The sequence below is a fragment of the Schistocerca serialis genome, chromosome 2 (genome assembly GCF_023864345.2).
Source record: "Schistocerca serialis cubense isolate TAMUIC-IGC-003099 chromosome 2, iqSchSeri2.2, whole genome shotgun sequence".
NCBI classification, from domain to species: domain Eukaryota; kingdom Metazoa; phylum Arthropoda; class Insecta; order Orthoptera; family Acrididae; genus Schistocerca; species Schistocerca serialis.
Genome location: NC_064639.1, coordinates 384,699,087 through 384,712,053, shown reverse-complemented (window position 1 = coordinate 384,712,053; position 12,967 = coordinate 384,699,087).

The following is a 12,967-nucleotide window of genomic DNA, read 5'->3' as shown; positions in this document are numbered from 1 at the left end:
TACTGCTTCCTTTTCATGCCCTTCAACTATTATAACTGCAGTATTTTTCTTATACAAGTTGTAGATAAACTTTAGCTCTCTTGGTTCATGCAACTCTCCATGTTAGTCTATCACGCGCGAGCCTCTTTGTCTCCGAATAACTACTGCAAGCAACATCTTTGAGGATTTTCTTACGGTTTTCGTCTCTTGGTCTCTGTCTACGACTTTTACCGTCCACACTTCCCTCCAATACCAAACTGGTGATCCCTTGATGTCTCAGTATGTGTCTTATCAATCGATAACTTCTTTTGATCAGGTCTTGTCACAAATTCCTTGCCTCCCCAGTTCTATTTAGTAAAATTTGGAAATTTGTGGTAAGTTCCTATAGGACCAAACTACTAAGGTCATCGATCCCTGGGCTTTCACACTACTTAATCTAACTTAAACTAACTTACGCTAAGGACAATACACACACACCAATGCCCGAGAGAGCACTCGAACCTCCGACGGGGGTAGAAGCGCGAACAGTGGCAAGGCGACTTAGAAAGAAATGTTAACCAGCGCGCGGCCAGTTCTGTCTAGTACCTTGTCATTAGTTACGTGATCGGCCCATCTGATCTTCACCATTCTTCTGTATCATTATATTTCGAAATGATGTTTGTCTTTTCATCGAAACAGTTTATCGTCCGTGTTTCACTTCCATACACTGCTACACTCCAGACAAATACCTTCAGAAAAGACTAACACTTAAATCTATAATCGATGTTAACAAATTTCTCTTCTTGAAAAACGCTTTCCTTGTCATTGCCACTCTACATTTCATATCCTCTGTACTTCGACCATAAGCAGTTATTTTGCTGTCCAAATAGCAAAACTCACCTACTACTTTAAGTGTCTCTTTTCCTAATCTAATTCCTAGAAGCATCACCTGACTTAATTAGACTACATTCTATTATTCTTGTTTTGATTTTGTTAATGTTCATCTTATATCCTCCTTTCAAGACAGTGTCCATTCCTTTCAAATTCTCTTCCAAGTCCTTTACCGTCTCTGACAGAATTAGATTACCATCGGCAAACCTCAAAGTTTTTATTTCTTCTCCCTGAACTTAAATTCCTACTTCAAAATTTTCTTTGGTTTCCGTTACTGCTTTTTCAGTGTACATACTGGGTAACATCCACGATAGGCTACAACCCTGTCGCACTCCCTTCTAAACCACTGCTTCCCTTTCTTGCCCCTAGACTCTTATAACTGCCATCTATTTTCTGTACAAGTTGCATATAGCGTTTCGCTCCCGGACTTTTACCCTTCCTACCCTCAGAATTTCAAAGAATCTATCCCAGTCAACATTGTCAAAAGCTTTCTCTAAGTCCACAAATTCCATAAAGTGGGTGTGCCTTTCTTTAACCAATCTTCTGTGAGGAGTGGTAGGATCAATACTGCCTCGCGTGTTCCTGCATTTCTCCGGAAACCAAAATGATCTTCCCTGAGGTCTGCTTTTATCAGTTTTTCCATTCTTCTGTAAAGAATTCGTGTTAGTATTTTGCAGCCGTGAGTTATTAAACTCACAGTTCGGCAATTTGTACACCTGTTGGGAATTTCTTTCTTTGGAATTGGAATTACTACATTGTTCTTGAAGTCTGAGGGTATTTCACGTATCTCATATAGAGTTTTGTCACGGCTGTCTCTCCCTAGCTATCAGTAGTTCTGACGGAATATCGTCTAATTCCGGGATCTTGTTTCGACTTAGATCTTTCAGAGCTTTGTCAAATTCTTCTCGCTTATCGTATCTCCCATCTCATCTTCATCTACGTCACTTTCCCTTTCTATAATATTGCTTTCAAGCGCATCTTCCTTGTATTGACCCTCTACACACTGATTCCATCTTTCAGCTTTCCCTTCTTTGCTTAGGACTGGTTTACCATCTAAGCTCTTGATATTCATACTGTTGTTTCTTTTTACCCATTCTGTCGAAGCAGGAATGGCTAGAGGACAAATGTAAGGGATTAGGAAAATGTTTCACTATGGGAAATATCGATACGGTCTACAGGAAAACTAAATGTTTACTTGATATAAGAATCTCAGGGATTGGCTCACATAAATAAACAAGAGATTAGACAGTTCATCTGCGCCGGTAAGGGCTGCCCTATTGGTCAAAGATGGATAGATAGAGAGAGAGACGACTTTTTTCTGTGTAAAATATTAGTACACACTTTATTGGTCAAATGAAGAAGGATAGCCTAGAGGGGGGACTAGCATGTTCTAAGAAGCAATTTAATTGGTTGGCACACAGGGAATCCAAAGCCCAGCCAATCTCAATACAGTAAGAGGTACAGAATGTGGCAGTGCAAGGTTTCCTTGCAGAAAACATTCGATCACAAGTCACTTCATATTTAATTTCTTTGGAGACTTAATCCTCAACTTCATCGGGGTCATCTCCAGCAATGGCTGTGAGATGCTGAAGGCCTGCTCCTGTCAGAGCTGATGCATGGACTTAAAGGAAATTCAGTGTGATTTGCTCTTTGTCATTGGTGAGGGTCAATGGTATCGCCAATGACTGATTCTGCAGCCGCTGCAGACTGCATCTGCAACACTATTATGTGATCAAGCCACAAATGGAAGACAACGTTAGGCAAATTAAAGTAACTTCATAACGTTTTGACCACTTTGAAGACTTACACTCTGCTTTCATAGTTTACGGTACAGTAGTTTTCTAACTCTTTCTTCATCACTGAGACTTGAACAATACACAATATTGTGATCAGATATCCCACTCAGGGCTATTAAAATGTTAACCTTCTTTGACACTCTAGAAGACTCAAACTATTTCTTGACATCCAGAGCTTCTAAATATTGGTATTAGATTCTTTGGTGGGACAATAATTTGCCCTATAACAGGGCAACAGCCTTCACTGAACAAAAAAGCGCTTAAAATTCTCTACCCATGCCTGAGCGTCAAGTCGTCTGATACCTCATATACACACTGAAGAGTCAAAGAAACGGGTACACTTACTTACTGTTGTGTAGGACCCCCACGAGCACGCAGAAGTGCCGCATCACGACGCGGCATGGACACGACTAATGTCTGAAGTAGTGCTGTAGGGAATTGATACCATCAATCCTGAAGGCCTGTCTATAAATCCGTAAGAGTAAGAGAGATCTAGCACGATGCTAGGCATCCCAAATATGCTCAATAACGTTCATGTCTGGGGAGTTTGGTGGCCAGTGAAAGTGTTTAAACTCAGAAGAGTGTTCCTGGAGCCACTCTGCAGCCATTCTCGACGTGTAGGCTGTCGTATTGCCCTGCTGGAATTGCGCAAGTCCGTCGGAATGCAAAGTGGACATGAACGGACGCAGGTGATCAGACAGGGTGCTTATGTACAGTCTTAGACAGTAAAAGTGGCCGCCGGCCGGCCGCCACAGAGACTAAGTCCGAGTCGTTCACTTAAGGTGGCCAATAAAACTGACCGCCCCTGACAACTCTAAGTCCGGCAATCTGCACAATCTGGCAACACTGTAAGATGCGGAAGTGTCAGGAGGAAGTGTTATCTACTTCCGAGATGTTGTTGGACTACGTGAGCCCGTGGTCTAGTGGCAAGCGTCGTGCGTCCTAAAGTTATAGTCGCCTGTTCGCGTCCAACTGTATTATTTTTTTTTTTTTTTTTTGCCACAATCCGTCCAAAGTTATGAGTCTGACTGAACATCTAAGATAATTCGCTCAACATTCTACCCACCAGTAATAACAAGTATTCCAGAAACAATTCCGTAAGATAGCTCGTGGCTGCGCCAATCATAACAGCTTACGCTCGAGCGTTTCCTCGCGCTACAGCGGCTACCGGCCACCAGCCAGACGCCACCCGCCGCCTGAAATCCGGCGCCGCCCAGGTGAACGCGTCGCGACGCTGTCAGTGTGTGTCTCAACTGTCATTTTCGAATTTGAAGTTCTAGTTATTATCTGGCAGTTAAGCAATGGATTTTGCAAACTTGAAAATCATGAACTACAGTTAAGGATTGTAAAATTGAGGCGCAATTGGAAATAGGTGTAACATCTGCAACACAACGTTTACTTTTGGTATAACAGAGGGGTGAATGCAGAGGAGGCAACTAGAAAGATTTGAATTGTGTGTGGAGCGAGTGCTTTTGGGAAAAATACGCCAGAAAAAACATAGTCTTGTTTCAACAAAGATCGTTCTGGCATGAATGATTTTCCACATTAAGGAAGTCTCGACTACTGATATATGTGATAGATTACCATTATACCATCATGTGACATTTGCATTCAACAGGCAAAGTTCAGAAGTCTGGTGTAGGAGTACTGCATGCTCTAATTCGAAACAACAAAAATCAACGGAGTGACTATTATTGAACGTCATCAGGTCGCTCAATGAGCATTCGTATGCAGTACTGTTACTGGTGACGTGTTATGATGCGTTTATCGTTAACTTCCTAAGAAGAAATGAAAGGCTGAGCCCCTCCAAAAGACATAAACTCGAGCAAAGAGTAGTGTGAACATAATATTTTACATCTGATACCTCCAAAAGTGTGTTTTGGGCTACGAATTCTGCCCCAAGGGCTGTGTGCAAAACAGCTGGAATTTGTTGCCAACAACTGAGACACCTTTCGGTCTCAGTGTAAGAAAATCGAGCACCACAATTACATCACATGTGCTACTGCATGATAAAGCACTTGTTGATTTGAGAAACAAAACTATGCAGGAGATTGAAATCAAAGTCGTCTCTCAGGCACTTGTATTTATAGAGAAGTCCTCTCTCACGTACTTGTCCCTCTCGTCATATATTCGTAAAGATTTACGTTTCCTGCTCTTGATCGATCAACCGTCAACGCAATTCATTTCTACACGAAAATACTCTTAAAACTACTCTGGTATAATGATATCGTTGGAACCAGTAGGTATCTACTGGCTTAGAATTTGTAAACAACTTTAGCATTGTCAGATCGTTTTAGACATCGTGAAAGAAAATTCTTTTGCTGATTAATTTCTCTTTGATGATTACTGTTGCGTTTAGTAAACTAATGGAAATTCCAATTAAAATATTCACTGTACTAATACAAATTAAATTCAGCTTACTACAGAAACATCACGACGGCAGACTATCTTAATAAAGCATTAAGTATCTGTAAGACGATTGAGCCTATTTTAACACGAGTTAGTAGGAGATTACCGACTTTTGACTTCGAAAAGATCTGTATTTTCTTCATTTCCTGTATCATTCGCAATTATTATGAAAATGTGGCATTTCATAGATAAAATTATGTATTCACAACAACAAAAAATATGTCGTCATTATGAATTTGGCAGTACTGTAAGGTTTTCGCTCTGACACTAAGGGTTACTGAAAGTATAATTATTTGGGTCTCCACGGGTCATCGAAAGTTTTCAGTGCCAGACGCACGACGTCGTCCGACCCTCGCGGGAATACAGTGTGGACGCAAGCTAGTGGAACAATGGCCGGGGGGTACCGCCCATGTGGTATGCGGCAAAAATGGGAATTCGCGTCTGACGAGGAGCGTGTGTAGATAGATGCTGCAGAGAGGTTGACTGCTGTGTCATCATAGTATCCACCGTCGGAGGTTCGAATCCTCCCTCCGGCATGGGTGTGTATGTTGTCCATAGCGTAAGTTAGTTTAAGTTAGATTAAGTAATGTGTAAGCTTAGGGACCGATGACCTAAGCAGCTTGGTCTCATAAGTTCTTACCACAGATTTACAAAATTTTAATACCAAAATACTGCATCTCGGTTCTTACAATAGTGCAATAGGTGCGCACTGGTTAGATGTAACTGAAGAGAGTCTTTAACTCCGACTGTGGTTAAGGGCGAATCCCAAGCGCATGGCCAGAACAACTGGGAGCAGAATGTCATCCGAACCTTGTTGAAGGACCATGACAGGACCGAATCTTCGACCCCTGCCCTCTTTGCCTCCGCCTACCTGGTGCTGAAAGTCTTCTCAAACATAAAAAAAAATTAGTCCAGTGATCAGAACGTCTGTCTAGTAAGGAGGAGGTCTGCGTTCGAAGCCCAGTCGGTCACAAATTTTCATCTGCCGTCGTTGCTGTATTTCAACGCGCTGTGACAGTGTGGTCGTCAGTCCTTCGATATTTAAGATGCAATTCTTTTTGAGGCAATAGAGGTGATTTGCGAACATTTGTCTTGCCATCAATGTAACAGGACTTTAACGGAATCCAACCCTTAGTCATACCTTTGTGCCGGCGCTAACCCATGTCATATACATGCGAATTAGGTTGTAGCTCATATTTAGTCAAATAACGAATGGTCAGTGTACAAATATGCAGGCCGGGGTGGCCGAGCGGTTCCAGGCGCTACAGTCGGGAACCGCGCGACCGCTACGGTCGCAGGTTCGAATCCTGTCTCGGACATGGATGTGTCTGAGGTCCTTAGGCTAGTTAGGTTTAAGTAGTTCTAAGTTCTAGCGGACTGATAACCTCAGAAGTTAAGTCCCATAGTGCTCAGAGCCATTTGAACCATTTCTGAAGTATACGAGTAATTACGAACAGTACAAACAGGATTGCAGCGAAGTGATCCCTTAACCAAGTGCAACATGGAGTACCTGTGTAATGAGTCATTCCAGCTGCATAGCTGAGGGTAAGATTTGTTAAGCATTTCATTGCAGAATTAATGTAATACTCGCACGATAATCTCTGCAGTCATACTGTATTAGGAGCCCGCGATTGGAGTACTATGTTCGTTGAATCGGATTACTCAAGCTGAGGCCAAATAAAGACAAGCGATGACGCCACAACACTATCTTTACTTAAGTAGGTAGTCAGCGCTAAATTATGTGCGCCACCATTAACGTTGCTGTAAGCAGTTTGACAGCATAACACCACCACAACTACTGACAACCTGAACCATTATCATCACGCAGTTGTGACTCTCAGTGATTACAGGTTGCTGATGTTTGTCAAGAATAGCGGAAAGCGCCTCTGAAGTTCCATTTGCAGAATGCTAAATAACAGTAATAGGTCACCCAGCGAAGAGAAGAGTCCACGTATTGTCTCAAGTTTTCGCAGTCTGATATTAATGCAGTTCCCGATAGTTTCACACTAACGGGTTCTTTTGGCTATCGAAATACTCATATGGGAATCATAAAAGTGTAATTACTAGAACGCTCAACTACCTTAATAACACCTCATTCTGGATTGAATACGGCTCGGAAAGCGTCGTTAATTTGACGTTTTCATCAATCTCCTGACGTCTCACTGAATGAAGTCTGAAGTGCACGCACCGTTGTGTTGCCTACCGCAAGGATTCTGTGAAGTGTTGTGGCAGCTGGCAGTCATTGGTGAATAACACATCTGCAAATATCCTCACTGCTCTAGCGGAACTCGTCTTTGTTGTCTTTTTTTCCATACCGTAATTAGCACAAAAACATAAGGCTTGTTCTGCTGAAGAACTTGATGCCCACAAGTCCTTAAGTAAGAATCTCCTAGCGGGAGTAATACATGAAAGGAAACAGACTGTTGGACAAAAGAATGGACAGCTCTCCACTTTTGGCGTTTCCGATAGCGCCTACGATAAGAATCTGGTGTCATATTATGCTTCAGAACTCTAAACTGTTTATTTTTTTACTTCATACTAAAACAAAAGTTGTGATATGAGAAGAGGAAATGACTTATATGCTTCTCAGGAACTTTAGTTTTTCGTGTTTATTTTCTCACTTCATATCAAAAAATGGTTCAAACGGCTCTGAGCACTATGGGACTTAACAGCTGAGGTCATTAGTCCCCTAGAACTTAGAACTACTTCAACCTTACTAACCTAAGAACAGCACACACATCCATGCCCGAGGCAGGATTCGAACCTGCGACCGTAGCAGTCGCGCGGTTCCGGACTCCACACCTAGAACCGCTCGGCCACCGCGGCCGGCTCATATTAAAACAAAGGCGTTAATATGAGAAGAGGAAATGAAATATACGCTTCCAAGACATAATATTTCCCTGTGTGCTATTACTGCATACATGAAAGCCCTGCAATTAATTTTTGTATGTTGGATAAATTTTGATATCACCTCACATTCCTTTGTGAGAAGATTCGTATTTTCTTGGGATCCAAATAGAGTGGACATTTCATCACTGGTTAATATTCTGATGACTAATGACATGATACCCGTTGCAATTGCTCCATGGTACCTGTGAGGAGAGTCTCACGTTGGTTACTATAAGAATACGCAGGCAGTGATATCCGCTCACTGCAGTCAGAGCAAAGGTGATTTCTTTCTGTTTAGGGCGAAGCGTCAGCTGCAGTGTCCACGCTCAGCCAACATAAACAAATCGCGGCGGCATTGGGCACTGCTATTCGCTGCACTTGTCGCGAGCCTCGACAACAAGAGCGCACTGTCTCTGCTAGCGATACTATGGAGTTAAAACATCTTACTTAACGTAATACGCAAGAACGTGGGATGGGTAAAAATTCAGTTTGTAACTTCCCATCGCATTAAAATACTTTACAGTCATATTTGATGCAATATTTATTGTTGGTTGTCTCTCTAATGTTAATAGTATTGATTCAGATTTTGCGTTAACACGAACACACACACACACACACACACACACACACACACACACACACACGCAAACAGTCATTGATTCCAGTGAGGGTGACAACTACTGTGTGTTGAACAACACATGCACCAGTCAGTTCCTCAGTTGGCGTCGAGTGGATGAGATTTTTCAATTACCTTGCATTGCAAGAATTGTAAGGAGATGACTGAAGTAAATGGACTTGTTGTATGCTAAAGAGCTGCGACAAAGCAAAGCTTGACCGATTATCAGATAATTGTCCACATGGGCTTTGTGGACGGGTATACTTTTAGTAACCAACCCACCCACGATCATTACGTAAGATTTCTCGAGGGCGTAGGGGAATTGATTTCATTAAGTCGTCGACAGTGTAGCGTGATGGTTTACTTCCCACCATACGTTTTCTATATTCGTCCAAAGTTCGCTTGCATTTGTAGGGACACATGGCCATGACCTTGTTACCTCTGCCCACATATTCTCTATCTGGTTGATGTTCGGTGATCGTGGAACAAACGGCAACAGCTTTATTCTCTCTTGGCCCTGAAACCAATCTCGCACTGCCCTGCTATGATGGATGGGTCTCTGCTCCTGTAAATAAACTGTTATCTCGTTAGTTCATATATTTATATTTAAATAACGTATTTGTAATAAGCATATTGGATTATTATTTTCCACACTGTTTAAGAATTCATTCCCTGTCATAGATAAGTGATCTGGATTCAACAGTCCGGTTAAGAATGTGGTTCACCCAGTCTATCATATGATGAGAGTCGTAGTCGGATATCCACATTAAGACTGACTGCCTGAATCCGATTAGGACGATCTTGTATCGAAATGAAATTACAGAAATCGGATAATTTAAACGTCTGTATTGCAACAATGCTGCGCACATAAATTCCTATGATGGAGTAACCGCTAGCAACTGTCTAAGAGAAAGTGAGTAATATGTCGACTAGCAGCAATCTATCGTAATTATAACCAATATTTATCTGATGGAAATATTGAATCGAACAATACACCTCTATTTCAGTGGAGGGAAGATACTCCATATCAGATTTGCTGATGACGTAATAATAATAATAATAATAATCCCGTGTGGCCGATAGGGGAAACCCTCCCCCATTGGGTGGTACCGAGGAAATCAAATACTTGGGGTGAACCAAATACTAACACAATGCTGAACGGCTACTCAATCCGTTGCTCCCAAAATCCAGACACATCTGAGTGAAAATCACCGCTACTCTGGTCACCGTCTGTTAGCTCAATGAGCTTGGCTGAAAATATTTGCTTCCAAAGGCTTCAACACCCTCTGGTCCTGTCCGGTCCTGGTATCACCCAGGCCAAACCAGTGAAACACAAGAAAACATGAACTGTGCAAGCAAAGGTAACTTTACTCCAGGTGGTACACAACCTGGCCACCGATAGGCGGCAGTTGGATTTTCGGACTCTGGGTTAGCACGGCAGAGAATATCGAAGATCTCTGGTAAATTTCTCTACAAGCAGAAAACAATCATTTAAAAACTAAACATCGATACATTGATGCAAATAAGAAACCTCAATAATCTCACAAAAGAAATCGTCCGCCATAAAATTCTCATCCTTGCTCTTCAAGAACCACGATTAATTGATAATTAAAACTTGCATTACGGAAACCATGGCATCTTCAATAGCAAAATACAACAAAAGGTAGCGAAAGGGGTACCAATCTTCGGCAATGCATTTCTCGAACACAGATCTATCATCAACTCTGTGAAAGAAATCGCATCCATCAACAATCGACTTATGACTATGCTCATTCAGAGCCCCTATAAAAGATATACACTCGAAAATACTGTGAGCAAAATTCACCAAGATGACGTGAAAATACTAATGGGAGACTTCAACTCTCTATTTGGGACAGAAAAAACCTGTAGAAAAATCATTGGTACAAATTCAACACACCGAAACGCTTAGACCAACGGTACACGTCTGACTGACATTTGCCAACAATTCAACCACAAAAGAATGTCTTCCCACTTTAGGAAGTAGCCTGTTCCCAAGAAACATGATTGGCCACCAGGTGCAAGCTGCTTTCGTTCGCCTTTCGAGACTCGCTGAAAGCCAGATTTTTAATTCTTTTGTAGCAGAGCTACAAGCAGGCAGATACAAACGCAATAAGGGAATCGTAAGACAACGCTCGAGCAAAATGCGCCTCGCTACTTTCAGTAACCTTTAGTGTCAGAGCGAAAACCTTACGGTACTGCCAAATTCATAATGACGACATATTTTTTGTTGTTGTGAATACATAATTTTATCTATGAAATGCCACATTTTCATAATAATTGCGAATGATACAGGAAATGAAGAAAATACAGATCTTTTCGAAGTCAAAAGTCGGTAATCTCCTACTAACTCGTGTTAAAATAGGCTCAATCGTCTTACAGATACTTAATGCTTTATTAAGATAGTCTGCCGTCGTGATGTTTCTGTAGTAAGCTGAATTTAATTTGTATTAGTACAGTGAATATTTTAATTGGAATTTCCATTAGTTTACTAAACGCAACAGTAATCATCAAAGAGAAATTAATCAGCAAAAGAATTTTCTTTCACGATATCTAAAGCGATCTGACAATGCTAAAATTGTTTACAAATTCTAAGCCAGTAGAAACTTACTGGTTCCAACGATATCATTATACCAGAGTAGTTTTAAGAGTATTTTCGTGTAGAAATGAATAGCGTTGACGGTTGATCGATCCAGAGCGGGAAAGATAAAACTTTACGAATATATGACGAGAGGGACAAGTACGTGAGAGAGGACTTCTCTATAAATACAAGTGCCTGAGAGACGACTTTGATTTCAATCTCCTGCATAGTTTTGTTTCTCAAATCAACAAGTGCTTTATCATGCAGTAGCACATGTGATGTAGTTGTGTTGCTCGATTTTCTTACGCTGAGACCAAAAGGTGTCTCAGTTGTTGGCAACAAATTCCAGCTGTTTTGCACACAGCCCTTGGGGCAGAATTCGTAGCCGAAAACACTCTTTTGGAGCTATCAGATTTAAAATATTATGTTCACACTACTCTTTGCTCGAGTTTATGTCTTTTGGAGGGGCTCAGCCTTTCATTTCTTCTTAGGAAGTTAACGATAAACGCATCATAACACGTCACCAGTAACAGTACTGCATACGAATGCTCATTGAGCGACCTGATGACGTTCAATAATAGTCACTCCGTTGATTTTTGTTGTTTCGAATTAGAGCATGCAGTACTCCTACACCAGACTTCTGAACTTTGCCTGTTGAATGCAAATGTCACATGATGGTATAATGGTAATCTATCACATATATCAGTAGTCGAGACTTCCTTAATGTGGAAAATCATTCATGCCAGAACGATCTTTGTTGAAACAAGACTATGTTTTTCTGGCGTATTTTTCCCAAAAGCACTCGCTCCACACACAATTCAAATCTTTCTAGTTGCCTCCTCTGCATTCACCCCTCTGTTATACCAAAAGTAAACGTTTTGTTGCAGATGTTACACCTATTTCCACTTGCGCCTCAATTTTACAATGCTTAACTGTAGTTCATGATTTTCAAGTTTGCAAAATCCATTGCTTAACTGCCAGATAATAACTAGAACTTCAAATTCGAAAATGACAGTTGAGACACACACTGACAGCGTCGCGACGCGTTCACCTGGGCGGCGCCGGATTTCAGGCGGCGGGTGGCGTCTGGCTGTTGGCCGGTAGCCGCTACAGCGCGAGGAAACTCTCGAGCGTAAGCTGTTATGATCGCGGCGCAGCCACGAGCTATCCTTCGGAATTGTTTCTGGAATACTTGTTATTGCTGGTGGGTAGAATGTTAAGCGAATTATCTTCGATGTTCAGTCAGACTCATAACTTTAGACGGATTGTGGCAAAAAAAAAAAATACAGTTGGACGCGAACAGGCGACTATAACTTTAGAACGCACGACGCTTGCCACTAGACCACGGGCTCACGTAGTCCAACCACCTCTCGGAAGTGGGTAACACTTCCTCCTGACACTTCCGCATCTTACAGTGTTGCCAGATTGTGCATATGGCCGGACTTAGAGTTGTCAGGGGCGGTCAGTTTTATTGGCCACCTTAAGTGAATGACTCGGACTTAGTCTCTGTGGCGGCCGGCCGGCGCTCACTTTTATTGTCTAAGACTGTACGTGTCGCCTGTCAGAGTTCTATCTAACGTATCAGTGGTCCCATATCACTTCAGTTGCACATGACCTACACCATTATAGAGCCCTCACCAACTTGAACAGTCCCCTGCTGACTTGCAGGGTCCATGGATTTGTGATGTTGTCTCCATACCCGTATACGTCCATACGCTCGATATATTTGAAACGAGACTCGTCCGACCAGGCAACATGTTTCCAGTCATCCACGGTCCAATGTCTGTGTTGACGGGCCCAGGCGAGGTG